This window comes from Lissotriton helveticus, chromosome 1_1 (genome assembly GCF_964261635.1).
Source record: "Lissotriton helveticus chromosome 1_1, aLisHel1.1, whole genome shotgun sequence".
NCBI classification, from domain to species: Eukaryota; Metazoa; Chordata; class Amphibia; order Caudata; family Salamandridae; genus Lissotriton; species Lissotriton helveticus.
In genome coordinates this window covers 419,839,884-419,861,179 of record NC_136057.1, presented here as the reverse complement: position 1 = coordinate 419,861,179, position 21,296 = coordinate 419,839,884, and the positions used below count along the sequence as shown (strand labels likewise).

At 47.4% G+C, this 21,296-nt stretch overlaps 1 protein-coding gene across 8 annotated transcripts in view; it reads left to right on the top strand.

Annotated features, from left to right (window-relative positions):
* The window catches only part of AMN1 (antagonist of mitotic exit network 1 homolog), an 851,867-nt gene that overhangs the window by 339,144 nt on the left and 491,427 nt on the right, over window positions 1–21,296 (top strand). The gene's annotated exons all lie outside the window — the stretch shown is intronic.

The window sequence follows — 21,296 nt, the reverse complement described above, 5'->3', positions numbered from 1 at the left end:
AATACAATGATCCACATTTCAGAAAAAAAACCCAAAGAGCAGTATTTACTCCAGAAAGGGGCGGGTCCGTGTCCACCAGACGCCGGGAGGGGTAATCCTCTCCTCCGTGTCCTTAATAGAATCAGAACTTACCAGTACTAAGAGCTAGGAACATTCCCATTCTATGTCAGGATTGGAGGCTCAGATTATGCCAGTTCAAAGCTTATCCACAACCAGTTGAGCAACCTCCAGTACTGGCTTAAAATAAAACCTCATAAAGGTTGAATCCGAGGACCAGTCGGCCGCATGCTTGAGATCTTCCAACCATGCTCCAAGTGCAAATGCTTTAGAGGCTATAGCCCCTCGGGCTAAATGAGCTCCAAACTTCTTGGTGTCAATCCCCGCCTCCTGCATCACCCAACGCACCCATCTGGCTATAGTTGGTGAAGAAACTGCCTTGTGTGGCTTGCGCAGTGCAATAAGCAGCTGCCTTTAACTGGAAGGACGAACCTCCTCTCACAACTCTTCATAGGGCAAGAGGCATTGCACTACACACAATTTTGGGGATTCCCAAAACGTCGGGTAAGATATCACCCTAGTATGGCATTTAGTCCTTCTACTGACCATAAAAGAAACCCCATCCGGGTAAAACACTCTAGCAGAGACGGCAAGGGCCTGTATGTCAGACATCAGTCTACAAGAGATCAGACATAAAAGAGTCACTAGCTTAGCCGAGAGCTCCTTGCATGACAAGAACCTATTCGGTTGCCAGGAAAGAAAAAGATTCAACACTAAATTCACATCCCACAATGCAGAATGGCGCAGTTCCGGTGGGAGGAATAGGCAGATGCCTCTCAGAGGTCAGCACATGAACAGGTGTTCCCCCACCGGGTATCCCTGATTGGGGCTGTGACTCGCTGATATCGCTGAGCGGAAGGTGTTAATGGATCAGTAAGACAAACCTTCTTCCACGAGCTCTGCCAAGAAATTGAAAACATGGACTACATCCACGCCCACGGGATCGACACACCCGTCGCAAACACCAACAATGCCATCTGTTTCAGGCAGAACAGTATCTCTTTGTTGTACTGTCACAATAGTCCTTGGAGAGCAAGAACTCCGCATCAGTGGTGGCTGGTGACATTTGAAAGTGGTGAGGCGTAAATACTGCAGGGTGGCGAGCGAGCGTAGGGAGCGAGCCCGAACCACCTACAAGGGGTTCGGGGGGGTTCTCCCCCAAGAACATTTTGAAAAAAGAGTGGGTAAATGGTTCATTTTCAAGCAAATTTGAGAAGGTTAAAAAAGTAATTTTGAAATAGCAGTTAATACATTAATAGAGATATAGGAGGTGGCGGTCTCTTTACCTCCCATTACAGAGCTCCCTCTGTCTGACACTGGAGGTGGCGTTCTCTTTACTTCTCATCACAGAGCTCCCTCCGCCTAACACTGGAGGTGATGGTCTCAATCCCTCCCATCACAGAGCTCCCTTTGCCTGAGACTGAAGGTGGTGGTTTCTTTTCTTCCTATAGCAGAGCTCCCTGTGTCTGACACTGGAGGTGACTGGAGCTTTCCTTTCCGTCCCACAACTGCATGTGTCTCGCAGTGAAGGCGACTGTTCGGGTCTCATAGCTCCTTTTGTCTCTCACTGGAGATGGAGGTTTCTTTACCCCTCTTCCCACCGCTCCCTTGTATGCAAATGGAGGATGTTGTACCCCTCTCAAACCAGGGCTGTCACTCCAGTGTAGTGCCTACACCTACCCAGATGCATGTTAATTCACAAAAATGTACAAGTGAGTGGGAACTTACGGGACCTAACTTCCACACTTTTTTGTTTTGCTATTTACTTGTTAGACTTCTTATGTTTTCAATATTCTGATGCCAATTTTTGGGGGAAACTGTTTTTGGAGCCTAAAATTACGGCGTTAACACCTGTAACTGTTGCCTCCTCTACCGCAATAGGCCCAAAGCGAAGGCACGGTCATATGAGGGGGGAGGGGTGAATTTCCGTTAATCAGACACTTAGTGGATGCTTAAGTTAAGGCCGGCTCTTCCCATAAGCTGGTCTCTGATATGTTCACATAAATCACGACCTGCATCAGCCTTGGACAATCCGTCTTGCAGAGAATCCATTTCATGAGGCTGCCCTGTCAGTCTCTAGCAGTGAGAACAACGAGTGCTTCATTAGCTAAATATATACCTGCATAAATAAATAAGTGCAGGGGTCCAAAGTGTTTCTTCCAGGGCAGTAATTCATACTACAACATTTGCCGCTGTTGACTTAGTTGATTGCTAAAAAAACTCTTTGGGTCCAAGCTACGTTCAGAAACTTGGACAGAGGAATTTACCAAATTAATATTGGGATAAATTACCCCTCACTTGAAAGTAGCAGGTTTTTCCCCAAACTCAAAGGACAAATTACCTGATTTTCTTTAACTCTACCAGCATATCATGATGATTTTCCTCATCCTCTTTCAACAGAAGGAAAGTCAAATGCAAGACCAAAGCTTGCCCTTTGTTCTTTGAAATTAATTCGCCTCCCCGATGTGGCCTTAGATTTGACAGGATTTTACCTACGTCACACTAGACACTAGCCTTTGTTGTTAAAGTAGCAGATACCCCAGGGGGTAATCTGTGCTTCTTCTCAAGGCCTCCACAGAGGTGTTCATCGCTTTGGTTGAATCCAGAGCGGGGTGGATGGTTCTAAGTCATCTCCGCTTCCTATTGAAGGAGATGATAATGAAACAGAAACTCTATTGAGTTTCAACGATGACACCAAGCACAGGTTAGGTAAGGAAAAGGAAACCTTCTGAACCCTCAGAGATGATCACATTGGTGGAAAAGGTCTACCCTATTTCCTTTAATAGTATAATGCCAAGGGTAATTGTGAGAAGGTAAAGGCAAGCGAAGAAGTCACATGCTGGTGGCCCTACACAAACTCAAAACCACCTAGACAGACACCTTTCAGACCAGTCTGTAAATAATCATGTTATTCTAATAAGTACCTAAAGGGTACCTAAATTGTGGTGGGGAGTTGCCTAATAACATTTAGAAACATAAATGTATGACACACTGATTTTATTATACAACAAAATTCTTTCCAATATTTGAGAAAGTTAAATAATCCAAAACATTACTTTGAATAGGAACTATACATACAGGGATTGCAACAAACCCGTATTGTGCACCTCAACAACAGCCATTGCAGGGTCTTGCCGATATTCAAAAACACTATTAAAATTACCACAGAGTTGCTGTACAAACAAGGTTTACAAGTTCCAATGTTTCCAAACGCCTCCATTAACCTTCACAAAAGTCAACAAATGTTTTGTGGTACTACATTAACACTTGTTTAAGACTGTCTATAGTTACAAAAAAATGAATTACAAACTACAAAATAGGAACTTAGTACAGAAATACATGAACTAATTGAAAAAATAAGACATTTATCCTAGGGCTGTGTAAAAAAGAAGACTTCCATTATGCACGAAAGGCACTGACAGGTTGCAGGCAAAGTACCATATCTGTTTTAAGTAAGGATGTAGGATGTTTAAATATGTTAGTAATAAGCACCCCGTACCTAGCAAATGAGATCTTCTTATACCGGCTAACAAGAGAAATACTGAGGCAGCATAAAAGGCTGCAATACACCTACTGATTAGAACTTAAATCCAGAGGGGGAAAGGCTAATACATGCTTGTTGTTGGTGTATTGGGAATTAACCATACCTCTAAAAGGGAGTTGCAATAAAGACTAGTGCCAAACACATTACTAGAAATATTGTGAGGCAAATACCAACACAACACCATTGTTATTTTCGCAAACGAGAGTAAAACAGGCTGGCTCCATATGTGGACGGGATAGCATCCTCACCTGGGGATAGGTCTTTACATACTGGTGCTTTTTATACACTGACCCGGAGTTGTTGCTTTCCATGCTAGGGCATTACCAATACTGGCCTAGTATGAGTGCAGTACTTAAGGTTATGTTGCTTAACATGCAGTGACATCGCAGATAGTAGGAAGGACATAATGCACAGAGCACTGACAACAACTCAGCCTAATACAAAGGATGTAGCTAACTCTCCTCATAGGCTGAGACGTGAGACCCAGAAAGCCAGTGACTGAACACAGGTGAAACGGGCCAGTGAGGGGGGCAGCAGGGGGACAGCCGAGGAGAAGGGCACTGGGAGAAAGTGACAGGAGAGATGGCAGGACTGGGGGCGGGTGCAGAGTATAAAGGACGAGGGGGGTGTAGACAAAAGAGAGATAAAGTAACAGGACAAAATGTAAGCCGGGGAGAAGAAAGACAGACACAGGAGCTTCGGTTATAAAAATGAGCCAGAGAGAAATACTTGGGACCGCAGTGTGTGCCACAAGTGCCCGGGCAGTTGTTTGAGCGTTGAAAGGGCAGACCCCCAGAGAGAGCGTGCCTGGTGGGTGACCAGAGTGTAAGAGGTGGCAGCTAAAGACAGACTTTCGAGAAGCAGGGGAGAGTGAATGGGTAGGGTGAAACAATGAGGGTGGAGGGCAGAGACACTATGAGAGAGGGACGAGGTCAGCCAGAGTAAGGGTCAGGAGGGGAGACGGACATCACTGACTGACTTGGTGCTCATTTAACGGCGCGCTCCAATAAATTTGCGTGCGTGCCGCACATAACACTTCATAAATCAAAATATAAAAATTGTAGAGGAGTAAATTACTTCTTTACAATTTTTATATTTTAATTTATACAGTGTTATGCCCAGCGCACGCACACTTATTGGAGCGCGCCATTCCGACTAGTCGCAGCATCAGCAATGATGTTTTTGTCATAATAACATAACAGGCCTGCATAATAGCTGCTGGATACAGAGATCCCTGTGTGCCCATAGTCCAGCTTGAATAAGCTAAAGAAAAACTGCAATCAGTTCTGTAGGAATTGTCCTAAGTAACAATGTTTTGAATGCACCTAATCTTGCTGACCCGCTCATATTTAACCAAATACCACAACAACATAGCACAGCAACAAGTGACGACGAAAATGATGTTTTGGCATAATGGCATTGCTTTTGGAAATCAGGATCTACTCGACACTGAATAAACTACCTCAGATTCCTGTACCTCCTAAACACCAGTACCAAGGGAGGAATTTGTCCCGTCATTGCTGACTTAATATAAACAGGAAATTTGGGTGATGACTGTTAACAATAGCAGATGTAATCTGCCAATAATTGCAATTGCGAATAAATTTCCATTCCGACTCTTACGTGTAATTTTTTCCCAGGATCTACTACACACGACGAGGCGGGAGTCGGCCTGCTGCGCTGCGAGCCTGGAGAGAACGTCACCAACAGCCAGTGTGCGTCCCGAAATGGCCAATCACTGCATGGCTTCACATGAAGTCACACAGTGATTTGCCATACAAAGTGCGGCTGCAGCAGTGTGCCACCACCGACGCGCGGCACCCAATAATGGATTGCCTGTCCTTCTGCGCGGTGGACCAGCCAATCCTGGCGGTGCATGCAGTGCCAGGATTGGCTAGGAGGGCACAGTTACTATCCGCCCATATCAGCCCCGGGGGCTGTGGCCCTGGCTGCAGCACCCTTGAGTCCTTCTCTTAAGGGGAAGGTAGTACGTGCATGTTCGGTCTGGTCAGAGCCCAAAAATGCACAAGCGCAGTACTGCTGCAGCTTATTCTGGACTGTCACACAAGCTGCAGCAGCCCAGCCCCACCCCCTGGCGCACTCCGGATTGAGTCGGGCGTGTCCCGGTAGCGGCCGCGGCGCTTATATTTTCAGCGAGGACGTGAGGAGCAGCTTTGCCAATTATTTTTTAGCGTGCTTACTGCTTGGCGGTGCGTCCATGCGGCTTAGTGGGGCTACGCCCCAATGGACGCACCGCGCCTGCTCCGCGTGTCTCGAAAGGCCTGGTAGTGACCAACTACGCCTGAGTTCTGCCAGGCCATCAGCTGTAGCGACCCCTTCACCACCATGCAGTGGGGATTGAGGTTCGGATCCAGGAGAATGTGGTGAAAGTGGGGTAGTAGGATTGGAGACTCCCAGGAAAGTTCCCGAAGAATTGGAAACCACACTTGAGACTTCCAACCATGCTCCAAGTGCAAACCGTAATTAGGCAAATGTTGCGTAAGGTACGGGAAAGCATCCCGCGACCAGGGGATCTGTAAAGAAACCGACTATTAGGCAAAACGCATTAATGACACCCAACAAGCAGGAAAAAACATCAATACAATCTCCCCACAAGCAGAGAGTAAAGAAAAGAATGACTTATCTTGCTGCTGAGCAGCGAAGGAAGAGGAAGCACTGAGGCGGGACCAAGTGGAAGCTGGTTAATGGACAGCGTTAATGGACTATTGTGACTGTTTGTCTACTCCCGAGTGTTCATTGGAGGAGTATTTTATGATTGGTTGTAAAAAATAAAGAGAAGGAAGAAGGCATAATCTGAGCCTCCGGTCCTGACATAGAATCTAGTGTGCATCTGGGTATGTAGAGGGCCCTGGAGAGGGATCTCCGCCTGTGAGCCTTTTGCCAGCATCGGAGGTGAATGTGGTGGGTTTGTCCATTTTTGATTGAGACATATCTTTAAATTGTATCTTTTTCCGTTGCTGTGCCTCTGGAAAGTGTCCAGGCCAGACTGTCCTGTAGTTGCCGGCCACTGCAATTTAATGGGTCTCACCAGCAGGAGAAAGTGAGGAAAAAGAGGGGTGGTCAGTGATGTGGCCTTCGAATCTGTCACTCTCCTTTATTCCTAGCCTGCTTACATCATGGGAACCATGAGGCAAAACGAGCAGGCGGGTGAGGGCAAAACAAGCAGGAGATGGAGACCAAATGGTTGTGGACCCCAAACCCCTGGTGGGGGTTTGCGGGGGCTGGTGACTCAGAATCCGCACAAATCCAGACCCCTTTACTGTTGAATACGGGTGGTGACAGCACAATTAATCAAACTGGAGTTGATTTACCAAAGGTAAACAGTCTGCTAGGCTCTAAAGGGTCATTTGAGGGCTGTATGAAGTCAGATCGGGAAGTCCTCTGCAGTCTCGAGGTCCATCGGAGGGGAAAGAGGGCATCCCTCTGTGAATCTGGTGTGCAGGCCTGGTTCCAGTAACAAAAAGGGCCCCACGTTTGTCACCCCTGATCTTCAGTATCTCCCTTCGATCCCCTCTTGGTGTGAGGCCGCACAGACTAGCAGCCTCGGGCTCATCCATGTCATTCACAGGCTCCCGCCATTTTACTTCCAGGGTGTGTGGCACAGCCTTGCCGAACTTGCTCCTCTGGTGATCCAACAGCAGGGGCGGCACCTCCGCTATGGCGGAGAAGCATCACCCCACTGCTTTCTTGCAGTGTGAGAAGCCAAAACATGTTTGCTTTGCGGGTGGTGGGGATTCTCTGCTCTGCTCTCCTCTCCGAGCAGGGGAGGAGTGGTTTGCCCACTTCTGAGTGCATAAAGACTGTTTGGTCGGCCCTCCCAGGCTGCCCAAACCAGTCATGCGCACTTTGCTCTTCCCCATTTATTTATTGATTTTATTTATACAGTTTTATATAGCGCAAACTTTACCGAAGAGGGTATCAGAGCGCTTTACATTTAGGATCGTTGCGTTAAAAGTTACATCAGATACAAGAGCATAGTAAGGTACAGTACACATAAACAATGTTTCAACAATTCGTAGGAGGGAGGGGAGGAAGGAGTAATAGCGGGGAGACGAGGAGGAACAATGCCCAATGTCCGGCTGGGTAGGTGACGGTCAAGGGGGGAAACCAGGGCCAATCTCCTCATTAGCTGTCAAGCAGCTCCACCGGTCATCAGCATGTTGCTCAGGTCTCAGCCTTCGGAAAAAACAGTATTTCGATTATTTGATTTGCGAAGGTTAAATAGCGCTATCTAGACCCGAAGGTATCAGAGCTCATAACCAGGGGAACGTTGCATTAGAAGGTACATCAAATGGATTATAAAGCGCTGGTTAGACCACCACTCTAGCTTCTGGCTGAGTGCTGTGCTGGCGCTTCAGACCAATCACAATAATGCATGCAGCGTTGTAATTGGCTTCGGGGAGGAATCGTGGCTGCCTGCTTTCTGTTCCTGTCAGAGGCAGGTGAGCAGAAGGATTGAAGACGCGGGACATGGCGGAATGGTAGGCTTTTGCATTTTTTATTTATAACCTCCCCCTCCCATGCGCCCTCTCGCTCCTCCCTGCGTGCCCCCTTCCCCTCCCAAACCGGCAAGCCATGCCGGCCGCTACTGTTCAACAGGCAATATCTGGTCACAGAGCAACCGCTCAAATTGCTGGGAGAGGCACCAGGAGTATCCACTACTGACAAGGGGGGGCCGAGGGTTCAGGTTTCAACGAGATGGCAGAGGAGATCCTGAGAGTGCCATTAGGACACGTCCACCATCTTTGCTTCTTCAGCCACGCCCCCCACTGGGGCATACATTTACTAGGGCTTTGGGGGTCACTCACTAAATGTAAATTTCACTCTTTTCAGTAGAATTGCTATGGGACAATAAAACAGAGCTCTATGCCTGGGTTTTTGAGTCATACGTCCATCTCTGCTATCATTTTTTACAGTATTATCTCATTACTACAAGACGTTATTGAACGCATTGTAGTATGCTGTAGCTAGTATATTGGACCCTTGACTCATGCTGGTGTGATGTGAGTGGAAAATACACTTTTCAGGATATCCATTTGTTATGTTCGCATTCTGGTATGCTGTGGGGAACAAGTTATGGTGTAAGCTGAAAGGCGTGAAAAAGAACAATCAATCTCAAAACTGTGAGCTTCTAGAATCTCCTTGGGCATAACATTATCACGGTACAAAAGAGGGTGGTGATGGACGGAGCATCTGAATCAATCAAACACTCACACCCATCCAAAAGATCTGGGTTTAATCCATCACCGTTCTTTTAGGTTTTGTTTTGTTCGCCATAGGTTGGCAGGGTATGCTCAGACGTGAGTCCCTTGCTCACTTTGCCGCTGGATTCAAGCAAGCCGGGCTGAAGACGGCTGTAATGCCAGAAACCGGTCCTCGGAAGCTTGTTTCCGGTCCAGGGAAGGCATGGCTTGGCAGTTCGGGCTGGACTGTTCCCATGAGGCACAGGGTCAGACTGATTTGCATATGGCCATGTCTGAACTGGGGTGGCAGAGTGGGCTAAAGAACGGTGATGGATTAAACCCAGATCAGTTGACTGGGAGTGAGTGCTTGTATTGTCAACGCTCCATCCATCACCACCTTTGGTTTTGTTTTGTTCGCCATAAGTTGGCAGGGTATGCTCAGACGTGAGTCCCTTACTCACTTTGCCGCTGGATTCAAGCAAGCCGGGCTGAAGACGGCTGTAATGCCAGAAACCGGTCCTCGGAAGCTTGTTTCCGGTCCAGGGAAGGCATGGCTTGGCAGTTCGGGCTGGACTGTTCCCATGAGGCACAGGGTCAGACTGATTTGCATATGGCCATGTCTGAACTGGGGTGGCAGAGTGGGCTAAAGAACGGTGATGGATTAAACCCAGAACAGTTGACTGGGGGTGAGTGCTTGTATTGTCAACGCTCCATCCATCACCACCTTTGGTTTTGTTTTGTTCGCCATAAGTTGGCAGGGTATGCTCAGACGTGAGTCCCTTGCTCACTTTGCCGCTGGATTCAAGCAAGCCGGGCTGAAGACGGCTGTAATGCCAGAAACCGGTCCTCGGAAGCTTGTTTCCGGTCCAGGGAAGGCATTGCTTGGCAGTTCGGGCTGGACTGTTCCCATGAGGCACAGGGTCAGACTGATTTGCATATGGCCATGTCTGAACTGGGGTGACAGAGTGGGCTAAAGAACGGTGATGGATTAAACCCAGATCAGTTGACTGGGGGTGAGTGCTTGTATTGTCAACGCTCCATCCATCACCACCTTTGGTTTTGTTTTGTTCGCCATAAGTTGGCAGGGTATGCTCAGACGTGAGTCCCTTGCTCACTTTGCCGCTGGATTCAAGCAAGCCGGGCTGAAGACGGCTGTAATGCCAGAAACCGGTCCTCGGAAGCTTGTTTCCGGTCCAGGGAAGGCATGGCTTGGCAGTTCGGGCTGGACTGTTCCCATGAGGCACAGGGTCAGACTGATTTGCATATGGCCATGTCTGAACTGGGGTGGCAGAGTGGGCTAAAGAACGGTGATGGATTAAACCCAGATCAGTTGACTGGGGGTGAGTGCTTGTATTGTCAACGCTCCATCCATCACCACCTTTGGTTTCATAACATTATCACAACTACTTGAATGGATCATTTATTCATATTCCTTTTCGATGCGGCTACATTTCCCTGTCTGACATAATGGTTGTTCAGTTGCAGAATGTAGACGAAATGCAGCCAGGCGTGCTCTGGCTGTAGGATCGTGTCACATAATTTGTTTATGAATTGTCTAAGTAGTGTTGACCTGACTCGAATATTGAGTTTGCCTTTCTTAAATTTAATATATTTTTGCTTCTCTGTAGGCACTTTTACAATGCATGTGGTTGGACGTCTCGCCGCCGTTTTTGTATTAATTGTTCTTGATGTTTTGTGTATTTTTGTTTATATTCTATATCATTTTATGAACAAGGAGACACCTTTGCGAGCAAGTGGTGGGAGGGTGTCATGGGGAATGATAGAATTCACAAAGTCTGTGAAAAACAGAGATAATTTATAATCCCTGGTGACCATCATTTACATTTTGGCAGGTTGTTTTTCTGATAATCACGGCTGTCCTAACCTGTAGTTAGCCACTTGTGAGCTTTTGAATGAGCTCCTCCGAGAAGCTGAAACTGCTGTTCTCCAGGGTCATCAGAGCTTCTGTATGGGCTGTATGAACCTCCTCTTGTCTAGGGAAGATACCTTCTCATCCCTTTAAACTTGACTTCCAGACCTTGAATCTCTAGGGTGGTGGTGCACAACATGACTATCCAGACAATCTCAGGGCTGACCTTTACACGTTTTAGTTCCATAAATATGAAAGCACGATATTGTAATTTTTGTTTTAGGATAGAATGTCCCAATTTATGTTTTTATATAACGATATTGGGAAATTTCTTTACCAATCTGGCATGTGTTTTTGTTTATTTAAGTGAAACCTTAGAAGCATTAAAACTCGGAGTTCGAAAGATTTTAATTTCTTTAGCTGCATCGGCTGGACTTTGGTATCTAGAACCACAGTGTATCCCAGCTCGTGATCTGTTCTACATGATGGGTTTGCGTTGTGCAATATCACGTTCTGTTCATCCAGTAAATGATCATGTATGAAAGCCCACATAACTTGAAGTCTGGTGACATTACTTGGAACATAAATAAAACTGAGGGCCCCCACAGCGCTACAGATGTCAACTAAAGCGAGCGATACTGTGCATTCCTGCCTTCAAAGGGTCCCATTCCGAGTTTATGTATTTATTTATTTAAAGAGTTTTATATAGCGCTGGCTAGACCCGAAGGTATCAGACTGTTTTACATGAGAATCAACAATGTAAAAGAAAAAGATCAACAATTACACAATACATCAGAAAATAGGCAATGCATTAGGAGAGGAGAGAGAAGTAGTGGAGGGGGCAGGGGAGGTGAGATAGGGAGGATAAGGGAAGAGACAACAAAGAGAGACAAAAGGAAGTCTGTCTAAAGACCAACTGGGTAGGTGACGACCAAGGAGGGAATCCACGGCCCATCTCCTCTATAGCTAAACCAGGTAGCTCCATCGGGCATCAGACAAAATAGCCAGATCTCAATTGACGTGAGAAAATTCACAGATAAACAGGATGGGGACTAAGGGCCAGGACATGTGAAAGCAAAGGTCGGTAGCAGGAGAGTAGAGAAGAGTAGAGCAAAGAGGGGTAGGAGGCTTGAAACAAGTAGTGGAGTTGAAACAAGGAGGCTGGGAGGCAGATCAGTATGGCAGACCTAGGTTCACCAAGATGCACCATCAGGAGGTGTCCTCTTGTTCAGTCTATTAGCCTGGAGCATTTCTTGAGCCCAGGATGTGTGCCTCCTTTCAGCTTCCTCTCTTTCTGTATCCTGGGTGCTTTCCCCCTCTTCATTCAGAGGGTGCACTTATTGCCACCCCTTCTATTCCTAAGGGTGAGATGATTTGTGGCATGCAGTATTGGTGTTTTGTGCATCATTTACATGAAATTCATTTTTTCCCCTCAAATCGTATTCCCCTCTACATTTTTGGCAGGTTTTCCTGTTTTAACGTGGCAGCTAAAAATCCCATATGTTCAGTAATCGTATGCAATAACTGCCAAAACCTTGAAATCTCAATTTGTGCACAGTTTTTTCTGCACAAATCTGGAGTTCCTTCGGTGGTGTCATGACGAGCATTCCTGGCGCAGGGTTAAACGCCTGTTTCATTTGTCTGCAGTGAGTAAAGTTAGTTAATTTAACGCTATATTTCTACAAGTTAGTGCGTTATTGTAAACAGCTAAGGAGCAGAATGAGACCGGTCTTGTACACTGTTTCCGAGCTGTATTGTCTAACGAGCATTGGCAAAGCCAATGTATCTCGCCTATGTGAGAGCTACTGGCTATGCCAATGTGTTTTAGCCATGTTGTACACCAGTATGGCTGCTGTTCAGCATGGGTACAATTTAGTGGAGTAGTGGGTCATGGAGTGGAGTAGAATGGAGAGGCCTAGAGTAGCGTGTAGTAGAGTGTTGTAGCGTGGCCTGGAGTGTAGTGTCATAGTTAGGAGTGGCATAGACTGTAGTAGAGTAGAGTGACTTAAAGTGGAGTTGCATAGAGTGTCGTAGAGTGGGGTAAAGTGGCATGAAATGGCTTAGAGTTGAGTGGAGTGGAGTGGTGTCGAGTGGAGCGTCGTGGAGTGTCGTGGAGTAGATTGGATAGAGTTTTATGGAGGGGGCTAGTGAGGAGTGGTATAGAGTGGCAGGAAGTAGGGTGTTGTAGATTGGAATGTCCTATAGTGGAGTGTCGTGGAGTAGAGTGTGGTAGAGTGAAATAGTGTCGTATAGTGGAGTAAAGTGGAATGGAGTAGAGTGTGGTGGAGTGGAGGCTATTGTTGTAGAATGGGGCGCAATAGAGTTGAGGGTCAAAGTGGAGTAGTGTGTCATTCAGTGGAGTACAATGGAGTGTCAGAGTGGAGTAAAGTAGAATTTCTTGGAGGGTTGTAAAGTGGAGCAGATTGTTGTGGGATGGCATAAATGGAGTAAAGTGGAGTGGCATCAAGTGGAGTAGAGTGTCAAAGTAGAGTGTGGTAGCGTGTTGTGGCGTAGCATGTTAGAGTGAAGTAGAATAGACCATAGTGGCGTAGAGTGAAGTGGAGTAGAGTGTTGAAGAGTGGCGCAGAGTGTCATGGAGTGGCATGAAGGGATGTAGAGTGTCATAAAGTGGAGTGTGGTAGAGTGTAGTGGTGTAGAGTGGCGTAGAATGGAGTGTCAAGAGTAGAGTGGCGTGGAGCATCGTAGAGTGGGGTACAATAGACTGGAGTGGAGCTGAGTGTAGTAGAGGGCTCATAGTGTCTTGGAGTGGCATTGAGAAGAGTGGAGTGGCATAGAGTGGAGTGTCATTGCGTGGAGCAGAGTGCTGTTGAGTGTCATAGAGTGCAGTGGTAAAGAGTGTTGTGGAGTGGCGCAAAGTGGCATAGAGTCAAGTAGAATGGCATATAATGGAGTGGCTTGCAGTAGAGTATTGCAGAGTGGAGTGGCGTGGAATAGAGTGGTGTGTTGTGGTTTTAGATTGGAATACAGTGGCGTGAGGTGGCATAGAGTATCAGAGTGAAGTAAAGTGTAGTGACTGTAGGTGAGAGTAAACTGGAATAGAGTGACACAGAGTGGCGTGCAGTGGAGTGTTGTGGCGTAGAGTGGCAGGGATTAGAGTTCTGTAGAGTGGAGGGGCTTAGAGTGTGATAGAGTGGAGTGTCTTAAAGTGAAGTGTCGTAGAGTGTCTTAAACTGCAGTGGCATAAATTGGCATAGACTCGAGGGCGAAGAGTGTCGTATAGTGGAGTCCCGTAGAGTGAAGTATACATGGTGTGGTAGTGTACTGCAGTGGTGGCTGGTGACTTTTGAAAGTGGTGAGGCGTAAAAGTTGGGGATGAGTTTTAAGTAGCGGCCAAACGCTGCATTTCCATTTACTTTCGCCTTGTCATAATTTTGAAAACTTTGTACCTCCATGATAGGGGCCCCACTGCACCCATTTTGCTTATAATCACAATTACAACTGAAATACTTGACCACTGTCCTGTGCGCTCTGCGGAGAGGCCAATGATTGGATGGGCATGTATTTTTAACACCTTTTTGATCCCCTGACAAACCCAGTGAGAAACTCACAGAGACTTCAACCCTCACCGCTTTCAAATGCCACCAGCCACCTTTGCTCACTGCAGCCTCCTCTCTACAAAGAGGTCCCTGACGGCCATCTGAGCTACGAGCATCCAGGGGCCTGCCTTGCCCAGCTCCTCGTGTAGCCCGGAGAGCATGATTGTGAGCGGCTGCGGCAGCATCTGAGGCAACTTTGTAAAGTTCTCCACCTTTTCCCTAAGCAAACTCACACCCCAGTGGTGCAGGCCCTTGTTCTACCTCGACTGACAGAAAGAGTGCATTATACCTAGGGCTACCCAAAAGACTATCCAGACTACAACGGGTCCAGAACTGGGCAGCAAATCTGTTAATGAGTAGAAAGAAATTCAATTCAGTATCCTCAGCTCTAATCTGTCCCGCAGCTCCAGACGAAGCACCATGACACCCAGCTGGGCATTTGTTGCCCTTTCTATAAAGCATTTAATCAGCATCATCAGTGAGAAAGAATATATTGCAACAAAGATTTCCAGTTTTTACTGCCGGCAGGCATTCCTCTTTTACCAGGCTGCCATAGTCCGATTGGTGAAACAACCCCCGGGCTCTGGTAAAGCATCTTCCAGGTGCTGGGCCATGAGCAGAAAAGTCTCAAAATTAGAGTTATTTGCTTTCACACTCGATTTAAAAATATCTCCATATCTCCAACAGAAACATTCTCCACACCCTCAAAACCTAACTTGAAAGCGCCTCAGTATTTCTTTTGTTCACTTCACAGTCCCCTCCCCCTCGGTGATCGGTGAAAAGCAGCCCTGCTCAGATGTCCCACAATCCAATCAGTCTGAGTCGCATAATTTCCCTGCTGCTTCGGCGAGGTCTTGCAGTGCCAGCACACAGCGGCGGCCTGCATGCTAGAGGGAGGGAGGGGGAATAAAACAACAATCAAAAATAAAAACCTACCTGAGTGCCGCACCGCCTCTGCTCCTGGCCGGTCATGCTGTCCTGCTGCAGGAACCCCGAACCAACAATGGCGCCTTCACGATTCCAACCGCGGCACTGGTGGGTGCCAAACCCTCTCAGACAATTCTGGCGCTGCCAGCAGCGCCAGGATTGGCTAAGGGCACGGTTACTACTCGCCCGCCTGCCCATTAGGAGACCGGGGTTTGAGCATTTGCTCAACCCTCGCTCTCCTAATGGGCATGCGCCAGCAGAGCAGACAGTAGTGCGCATGAGTGGGCAGGGTGCCCTTCGTCTTCACTCATGCGCACTTGTGCTGCTGCCTGTTGGTCCTGGTTTGACCATCATGTCAGTCAACATGACGCCGGACCGGTGGGCGGTCTGACGTCATGCTGACTGACATGATTGTCAGTTCGTTCTCCCTCGGGCCTGTGTCTTTGAACTTAAGTAAACGGATTCAGTTTACTTACGTTCAAAGACGCCAGCGCTGCGGCTGGGTGGGGGGGCTACGCCCCCACGCCCCAATGGACGCACCGCGGCTGGTGTACTGCCATTACAACAAACACAGTTTCAATCGAAATGACCGTTGAATTTGGACAGGCAAACAGTTTTACTGCTAAAACTATATAACACACACAAACGATAATATGTGGAAATCGGGATTTACTTTGTGTTTTGATTTGTTTTAATCCTATTAAAATATTGTATTTAACCACTCTTCAAAATTACAAAAAAAGTGTGCTTCATTTGTGCTTTTTCTGATATATTCTGAAATATTTGTACAGTTAATTTACTGGCATTGACATTTTGTTGTGTGCTAACAAAAAATAGCATTCTGCGGCCTTTTCCACTCCCAGTCCCCATCAAGATTGTCACCTAAATCCTCACACTTTGGAGTCAAAGAAAGAAAAGTAAACACAAAGCTCCCTGGAAGACAGAGCCTAACATATGACCTCTTTGTTTGAATGCACAGCAAATGTGACATGATAAAAAAAAATTTGAAGGCTTCTTTAATGTTCAATCACTTCTGAACTCCAGCATGGTTATTTTTTTGGGGGGCGTGGGTTAGCACCCTCCAGTACCCTACTTCGAATGCCATGGGCTTGAAATTGATGAAGAGAATTCTTTAAGTAATGCTATTAGTAAAGAGCACCAACCAAAATTCACAAGCTCGTTGGCAGCACATTGTTCCTCACAGGTATGAAAGATCAATGAACTGGTACTGGCAGAGATGAGTAGAATCAGACAAGCAGAAAGATAGGAGGCAGGAAACCTTTTCAAAGAAATACAGTATGTTTACTGCTTCCTGAACTAGCATACAAGGGAGACAAATAAAAATATGTATTCTTGTGAAACAAGCATTGGCATAGCCAATAGGTCTCGCCTTTGGGACCTTATAAGTGTTTAGCCAAGCAACAACTGATGTGGTGGCACCAAGGATATTGTGCTGCATAACTAAATACTTATAAGGCCCCAAAAGCGAGACCTATTGGCTCTGCCAATGCTTGTTGGAAATGATGTGGATAAAACATAATAGCACATCCGTTCTAATATGTTAAACAGAAAATCAGCATTTCCATTAAACAATGCTGGCAAGTAAGCATAATTAAAATAAATAAGCAAGACAGTTACTAAGACCCTAAGGCAGACCCAGTGTTCACGAAGACCCTGCCACGGCCCAACGCTGTGTGTACTGACACCCTAGTGGCAGACAGTGGGTGCACTGAAACCCTCCACCTCCTCCCATCCTCCGCAGAGGCGGTGTGCACCAAGACCCTGGGGCCGACGCTTTGTGTACCGTGACGCTGGTGGCTCACGTTGTGTGCACTGAGACCATGAGGCGGATGCTGTGTGCACTAAGACCCTGACCTACAGCGCCTGCGCTAGGAGCGTGGGACAGGCTCTGTGTGCACTGAGCCCCAGGGCAGACCTGGTGTGGACTAAGACCATGAGGCAGAACTGTGTACAGAAAGACCTGGTGGTAGAGGTAGACGCTATGTGCACATAAGTCCTGGCGACTGGCTGTGTGTACACTAAGACCCTGGGGCAGTCTCTGTAGGCACTAAACCCTGAGACTGACACTATGTGCACTGAGACCATAGGGCAGCCTCTGTGTGCATGGAGATCATGGAGCCGATACTGTGTGCACTAATACCCTGGTGACTTACAGTGTGTGCCCTAAGACTCTGAGGCAGTCTCTGTTTGCACTAAACCATGGGGTAGACATTGTGTTTATAAGTATCTGGTGGCAGACGCTGTGTGCACTGAGGTCCTGGTGTCTGACACTGTATGCACTACTAACACCATGGTGACTAGCTGTGTGTGCACTGATAGAGCGCATACAGGCTGACTTGAAATATAACTACACGAACACATGGTGTGCTCCTAGGCATATTACTATGTCTCAATGTGCCCCAGTTCTGTGATCATCTGGAAATCATGAGCTCATATTAACACAATTATAACCAGTACAGCTCCTGGCAGGGACGGTGCAATGTGCTATATTCACGGCACATTTAGCTTCAGAGCGCCATGGGCGGCAGACAGCGTGGACACTTTCCAGGTTGCAGTTTATGCAAGCGATGTGGGTCGAAATCTGGGTCCAGCTTGAACTGCGATCTAAAATGCACCAATGGGGTTTAAGCTTGGGGTCTTGTAGGTGGTCAGCTGGCTGGCAGCGCACCCTCGTCTGTTCTACCGGAGTAAAGTGCTTGCCTGAGGGCACCCGGACACACACCAGCAGGCTTGGTGACAACGAGGGTAGAAGGAAGACCGAAGCGGCGGGATGCCAGAGTTTGCAGTGTCTGTAAAAAGTAAGTTAACTGCGTGGATTTGTGCAGGGGGCAGCGGGGCCCTCCCGTGAAGACACCTCCTGATCTAGGGTACATACCTGGTCCCAGTGGTGTCCCTTCCGAGCAGTTGCAGCAGCAGGCAGCCAGCAGTCCGTCGAGGAGCAGGGGGGCTGCAGAAGAGCGACAGTAATCTTAAAATAAAACAAGACATGAAAAAAACACCGAGACAAGTCGAGCCCACATAATGAGAATGACCGGGATACCACGCAAGGGATGCGCACGCAGCAGCGCGCGTGCTTGTTGCGCGTTCTAGCAAGCTGGTCGCCGCTTTGGGAGCACTTCCCAAAGCCGCTACTAAATGTCTCTCCGAGCAGCGCATGCGCGCTGACTCAGCGAGACCTGAAAAAAGAATTCCCAGAAAGTGATCACTTTTGGAAGAATACAAGGAGTATGTCGGAGAGGTGGTAAAAAGGCTTTGCCCGACTGGAGGGACAAAGATAATCTTAACAGCTAAAACCAATAAAGTTAGCAAATAGAAGGCAAGCAACTACGAGTTACAAAACACAAAGCAGTGGCAGAATGCATTCCCAGGCAAGCTTTCAGAATGTCCTCAAGAAGTATTTCGCTCTAACACACGGAGACATATCTATCGTCTGTGAAAATATCAAATGAATATTATTTCAATTTGTGGTTTTATTGTAATGCAGGCCTAGACCTGTGGTGAGTGCGTATATTTGTTTCTGGTAATTTTAGTACATCACAGCGCACAGAAGTCCAGGTTGGGTCTTGTTGCTTTGGAGATTTAAAGCTGCATTGCAAGGAAGGCACATGTTGCCGTGATGTCACTCTTCTAAAGTAATAGACCATCGAAGATACTGCTGAATTGGACAAATATTGCTCACAACAAACTGTATTTTGCATGCCGAAACCAAGTAGATTTGGGATGCTGGACGAGAACTGAAACATTGTGTGTTATTTTTGGTGATGCTGGTTCTTTTTAGTGGATATTTTGGCACACAGTTCTACTTGTCCCATGTGTTTGAGGTTGTGCTAGGTTTATGTGTTGCCTTGTTTGTCTAGTTTTTGTCTTATCTACAAGATACCGGTCTACAGAGGAAAGTAAAGTAAAGTCCACATTTGTAAAGCGCACAATCACCCGTAAGGGTCTCTAGGCGCTGGGGGCCGTCGGGAAGATTAAGCGAGCTATTGCCCAGAGTCACATGGTGCTGGGCTAACCTGCCGCCGGAGCCGGGGATCGAACCGTGGTCCCCAGATTCCAGCGTCAGTCGCCCTGGCCGCGGCGAGGACAATGGCTTTTATGGGCTTGAGTGCCCTGGTGATGGGTGGTGTGAGTGATGTTTAATAGATTGCCTTGGAGTGTGCGTTCATGTGCCACTCTGTGTACACATGTACCGCATTGTGCATAGAGTTCTGGAGTGATTCTTCTCTTGAGCGGCAGATATTGATTACTCATCAGTGGATGAATGAGGGTTACAAGATACCTACTCCATTTGTTTTTTATTGTAATAGTCTTTTACCAAAGAAATGTTTGTGTTTAGTTGTACACATATATTTTACAACAGCACTCACAGATCCTGCACACAGGATTTAATTCTTGTGGCTTCACAGAAGACCCCAGAAAGGTCAACCAAATTCTCAGTTTAGATGACCACATTTTGGCATAGTACACTGTCCAGTGACAATTTTGATACACTGCCTCTATCAAACTGTTCGTGACTGTCTCCTGAATGAGTTGATGAGCAAGCACATCTCATAAAGGAAGAGTAGTATGAACTTGATATGTTAATAGCCAAATTGCTGAACACTATCTATGTACTTGACCAAGACCCTGATGCTCTATTAGAAAGGGAAGGCACATGTAAAAAGTTTGGACTGGGGAAATCCTAACTAAACAACCTTAAAAAGGCATGTCCCGTCTAGTTGCAGGCCTGTTGCAGAGAGACAGAGAGCTTCAAACAATGCTCAAGCGGCTGCAGTGCATTTGGACAACACAGCACCAGACCAGGTGATTAAATATATATTTTCTGCATCACTGAACCATTGAAAAGTCAAAATGAAAAATTAGTTCAACCTCAGCAGCCTTACTTAGAGGCTCTTTAGTAATTGTTAAGCTGCCATTTCCAACTCCAGAATCTTGTAAATTACCCTACATTTACTGAAGGAGTACCTGTGCTGGTTACACACATGGCATCGCCTTAAAAGGACACTGCCAGAAAAGACTCTTTCTGAAAGAAGATTGATCACTCCAGGAAGAAGGCCTAGCTTGCTGACAAGCTCTTTCACGTAAAACAGTTATTCCTAGACGGAAATCGTGTATTCCTAGGAAAAAGCTTTACCAGAAGCATTATTTTCACTGCTCTGATACCTGGAGAAGAGTACATGCACCTAATTTCCAACCTTCTCACGGGGTCTCAACTCTTGTTGATGAGAACACATTCTACGTAGTGCTGTGTAAAGAATTGGAATACTGTAGCATCCCATTGGCTAACCCTAATGTGTGGTCTTGAGTCATCTTTGACACTTTGCATCACACATAATCATCCAAACCCATGCTCACATTCGTTTCTGCCATGTTCAGACCTGTCAGAGAGCTTTTCTTGTCATCAGCCTCATCAATGCCAACCATTCATTGCCTATATAAAAGTACAGACCACTGACCAAGCTCCTTTTTGGGTTTCGCCTGCCGAAAGGCTGCGCTCTGCGCAGACTTTCAGCGCAGGTGAAATCCTATGTCTACACTAAGCACTTCGGGAACGTCCCACGGCTCTCATTGGCTAGCTCCATAAATGGAGGCTAGCCATTGAGTGCCGGATCTGTCCGTCAAGGCCGGACCAGATTCGGGGGCGTTCCCGAGATTTTTTCCCTGGGCGGAGATGCGCTGTCCATTCCCGCCCCCTCCGTGTGCCTCCCCGCCCCACCCTCGCTGTCCTGTGCACGTTTCCTGCAGTCCGTGTCCCCTCCCGCCGTCCGTGTCCTCTCCCGCCCCCCTCCCGCCCTCCGTGTCGTCTCCCGCCCCCCTCCCGCCCTCCGTGTCGTCTCCCGCCCCCCTCCCGCCCTCCGTGTCGTCTCCCGTGTCGTCTCCCGCCCTCCCGCCCTCCCGCCCTCCGTGTCGTCTCCCGCCCTCCGTGTCATCTCCCGCCCCCCTCCCGCCCTCCGTGTCGTCTCCCGCCCCCCTCCCGCCCTCCGTGTCGTCTCCCGCCCCCCTCCCGCCCTCCGTGTCATCTCCCGCCCTCCGTGTCGTCTCCCGACCCCTGTGTCCTCGTAGGTGCTTGTTCTTGTCTTATTTCCTATGAAGCGGAACATGTCCGAGAGCGGGGC